Here is a 5,000-nt window from a genome sequence, read left to right as displayed (position 1 = left end):
ACTTACATAGAAATTTAGCCTCATTAAAAAGGTTGTATTTATACTGCATATGACTGTCAAATGTGTTTTAATTTGGCCAGGTTGTGAATTAGACTTACACTATGACATTGAAGAAAATAAAAACTGTCACACATTTGAGAAGTGAGTCTATATTCATTTGAAAATAGTTCCCAAAAGGTAGCAGATATATGGAATTTTCTCAATTTCATTTAGGCCTATGACTTGTAGCACTCTAAAAGGCCAAAAATGAGTTATAAAACATTAGAAAACCATAATAATAATAATAATAATAATAATAGGCCTAATAATAATATAGGCCCTATGATGTACTTAGGCCTAATATGTTCAAATAGGCCTGGTAAACAGAGTTAGTGAATAAGATACATTAGCCAACACAAAAATTGAGTCTACAGTATCTATCTATCTATCTATCTATCTATCTATCTATCTATCTATCTATCTATCTATCTATCTATCTATCTATCTATCTATCCAATCACAAAAGGTCAGAGGTCAAACAAATGGGAACCCCCCCTGATGAAACAGATGATGTGCATTCATTCACGTTTTGTTTACATCTGTAGTTGGTGAGCTATGGATTAGCCAGGGATGATAACTGCACTGAGCTAGCTAATAACCCTTGCTTGGACTAAACACTGACTCTACACCAAAGTATTGTATGGATATAAGACAGGACAAGAAAGACTGACTGATGTAAACTTCTCCAAACTATCTGCACGAAAGGTAAGACATCCTATCTCTGTATAGCGATTTGTTGAAGCTGGAAACGTCAGTGTCTGAGGTGTCAGTGCAAGTTAGCGCCAAACTAAGTTATCAACTTGACATCTGTGGCAAAGATTCACAGTAGTATTATTTTATTCTGAACGTGGCATGTATCACTCAAATCGCTGTAATCACAGCCCAACATGGGAAGATCATCTTCCAGCACTTGCGATGACTTGGTGCATGTCAAATGGAAATCCCTACTCTGCGCTGTTGACACCTTTCACTGTAGTTTGCGTCACGGTTTCCCTGGGGTAATTTCGGAGCCTGTAATAATATTTTGAATCTTATGTGAAAGAAAGCCCATTGGGAAACTCCAACTCCCATTGTCATTGTGACACAGCACTCCACAGCACACAAGTGAACACTGCACACAACGAAATTGCATTTATGCCTCACCCGTGCAAGGGGGCAGCCCTCAGTGGCGCCCCATGGGGAGCAGTGCGGTGGGACGGTACCATGCTCAGGGTACCTCAGTCATGGAGGAGGATGGGGGAGAGCACTGGTTGATTACTCCCCCCAGCAACCTGGCGGGTCGGGAGTCGAACCGGCAACCTCTGGGATGCAAGACTGACGCCCTAACCGCTCACCCATGACTGCCCTGTGCAGCGTGGAAAAGGCAGCAATTATCTATAAAGTCTTTTGAATAGACTGAAGTGTTGTTCAGCAGATGAGCAGGAACTTCTGCCGAAGTTGCGGTAGGCTACTTGTAGCTAGGCTACCGCGGTCACACATCATGAACACAAATATTTTCGTCGTGCGTTTCAAAGCTTGAACAGTCAATTTATTCGTATGCTGGGCTATAGTTGTATGAAGGATTTAAGTATCACAAGTCCAACTATTATACAAGTGCTATTGCCAGATCGAGTGATAAACTGTAGGCTATTGAAATGCGGCTGTATTCATATCAGCTGAACCAGCTGCCGAGCGCAGACTGGTAGCTTACATCTCTTGATAAAATGATTTCTAAAAGTAATCAAATACAGACAAATCAATAATGGGGAAAAAACACCAAATGGGGTCTGAGATGTTATTAGTTGTATTTAAGCTGTAGCGATTGTCTGATTACTTGTGTTCATTGAAGGAAAACGCCATCGGTCCAAATCTATTTTAAACTGAACAGCTGTTCGCAGCAATGCAGCGTCAACTGGCACATCTCGTAATAATTCAAAAATATCTAAAAATAATCAAATACAAACATATGCTTTTGTTCATGAAAAAAGACAGAAAAGAGTCTATATTTGTTGTATTTATTGTATTTAGAAGTTTAGCTTTAGCTTTAGAAGTTGACGGTCGGCTTGTATTTATCAATGATGTAAGAGCGGCCGTCCACGGCCGCTATGGGGAGTTGCAACACAGCCGTTCGCGGCCGCTATGGGGTAAAGAGGGTTAAAACATTGGTGACAGCGCACCATATTCATTAAAACATACACATTGGTGACAGCACACCATATCCATTAAAACATACATATTGGTGACAGCGCACCATATCCATTAAAACATGGTGTCATTTATGTATGATGAAAAATACAGAAGTTATTTAAGAATGAAGTTTCAAAACGGTCATTTTTGACCGTAACACAACCAGAGGGTTAAAACATACACATTGGTGACAGTGCACCATATCCATTTAAACATACACATTGATGACAGTGCACCGTATTCATTAACACATACACATTGGTGAAGGCACACCATATTCATTAAAACATAAACATTGGTGACAGCACACCATATCCATTAAAAGATACACATTAGTGACGGCGCACCATATTCATTAAAGCATAGTGTTGACTTCAATTCCATATTTCATACAATTCAACTCAACCAGCTAATCAAGTGATTACATTATCTAAACGTTACCCCTTCCCTCATTCATTGAATCTACAACTTTCTCAGCAACAGGCCACAGCAGGGGCGGAGCTGGGGGGGGGCACCGGCGCCAAAAACCCCCGGCCCCGGGCCCGAGGGGGCCCCAGAGATGCTCTTTACCTAGCGTCCCATGAAGATGAGGCCCCGACATGACGCGGTGCGTTAATACGCGCAGTAGCGAATGTCAGTGTAGTATTCTTTACCGACAATAATATGGTTGAGGGGAGACTCATAGCTTATTACGAGGACAGACTCCAGCACGACGATGGGGCTTTTAAACACTATTACCAATGGCACAGTAGTGGTACTTTTTGTTAATATATAGCCAACAGGTCATTACATGGGCGGAAGAATAAAATGTTGAAAAAATGAAAAAAATGTTTCAAATGACATTAAAGATCTTTTAAGAACGACGTACAGGGTTTTTTTTTATTTTTACATTGAGGTCTGGAATTGTGGGAGATAACACATGATTGGCTGAGTTTAGAACCCTGCTCTGGCTGTATGTAAACAGAGCGTGAGCTGCCATAGTCACCCAAAGCGGATTCTGCCCAGATGCATGGGATAGTTGCCTTCTTTTTTAATAGTGGTTTCTAGCCAAATTAAATTCATCATGGTTGTCAGTGAAACGCGGGCTTTTGTTTTAATCTCCGTTGTATGCCTTCTGCCTTCTGGCCTGATTGAAGGCAGAATATAGCCTAAAATGTTCAATTCAAAGGCATACGTTAACAGTGTGGACTCGCGAGAAAATATGGATAGCCTACTAAAAAGATTCTACGAAGAAGACAAGGTAGGGACAGAAGGGTTTTATTATCATGTCCGCCGCGGCATGTCATCTCCACCGCACCACGTCTAAATTGTTGTCACTTTTGTTTTGTACTGCACAGTCATAAAGTAATCTTCAGCTAGCTTGGCTAACCGGAGACAAGGTGTAGCCTACTTTACCCGGTATGTGTAGGTTACACAATCCATGGCAGGGCTCGGGCTGCTTATGGAACTATACCTCGCGCTGCTATGTATCGAGAGGAACATTGATGTCGACCAGGAAAGGGTTGTTGACAGATTTGCTGACATGAAGGAGCGAATGCTCAATCTGAAAATTAAATAAATGTGTTCGAGGTCTTGTCAGTTGAGCCCACTTACTGTTTTTGTTTGTTTTTGTGAGATGGGCCAACTTGTTCGAAATGCGTACAGTGCGCAATGGTAAGCGCAGAATTAGGCCTACAATTGATCACAGAGAGTTAGTTGCCTCATGGTTTGTATGTTTGATCTGAAATAAAATAGCCTGTTGGTTTGTAGACTTGTGTGTGTGACTCTGTTACAGAAGAAGATAAATGTGGCATTTAGAGCAAAGAGTATCATACTTAATCCTAAAGAAAATGAAGGCCTACAGAAAAAAACACAAGAGACATTACACACACATTACACATATTCACAGCACAAGCTAAAACATTTAGTTAATTCAACACTTAGAGGGCACTCTGGATCCAAATCAACTAAGGTATTATCAACTCTGTTAGTTTAGCCTATTTTAACACTGCCTTTTTTGCTGTGTATACATTTAGCCAAAGTCAGCTCTCTCTCTCTCTCTCTCTCTCTCTCTCTCTCTCTCTCTGTCTCTCTCTCTCTCTCTCTCTCTCTCTCTCTCTCTCTCTCTCTCTCTCTCTCTCTCTCTCTCTCACACACACACACACACACAAACTCACACTTACACTCACACACACATTTTGAAATTGTAAATGCCTTCATTGCTGGTATTTTTTTAAATAGTAAGGAAAGGGGCCTCTGAAACATCTCTCGCCCCCCCTGCCACAATACCAGTGCTCCGCCACTGGGCCACAGACAGTGAAAAAGGGGACAACAACATTCTCCACCATCATCACCAACACAGGAGCTCCACAAGGTTTGCCTCTATCTCTCCGTTTCAGTACACACTTTACACAAATGACTGCCAAAACACAGCACCCAACACCACTCAACTTACTACAAATATGCAGAAGACACAGTCATTGTTGGATTACTCTCAGAAAACAGATAATTAAACAATAAATACCCTCAGTGAAAGAGAAGATATAATATAAAAATGATGCCACGTCGGACATAAAGGAACCACCTCTGCCCCGACCTTGTCTTATTCACAGCATCATATCTCCTTAGTATTCATACTATGTTCTTCTTACTGCAAATTAATTAACTTGTCATTTTATATTCCGCCTTCAAACAAGCCAAGAAGGCATACTACAACACAGAGTAGAACAAAATATCAAGTTTTCACTGACAAGTGATAACAATTTGTCAATGACCAAATGTCTTTCTCGTATCCGTTTCGGGACTGGATGCCAGCG

General features: G+C 41.1%; 1 protein-coding gene across 1 annotated transcript in view; it reads right to left on the bottom strand.

Annotated features, from left to right (window-relative positions):
- The window catches only part of LOC134442237 (E3 ubiquitin-protein ligase rnf213-alpha-like), a gene marked incomplete at its 3' end in the record, with an annotated part of 41,963 nt that overhangs the window by 35,931 nt on the left and 1,032 nt on the right, over nucleotides 1-5,000 (bottom strand). The gene's annotated exons all lie outside the window — the stretch shown is intronic.

The sequence above is a fragment of the Engraulis encrasicolus genome, unplaced genomic scaffold (assembly GCF_034702125.1).
Source record: "Engraulis encrasicolus isolate BLACKSEA-1 unplaced genomic scaffold, IST_EnEncr_1.0 scaffold_131_np1212, whole genome shotgun sequence".
Taxonomy (NCBI): Eukaryota; Metazoa; Chordata; class Actinopteri; order Clupeiformes; family Engraulidae; genus Engraulis; species Engraulis encrasicolus.
The sequence above is the reverse complement of the archived record's forward strand: the minus strand, read 5'-3'. Positions and strand labels throughout refer to the sequence as shown.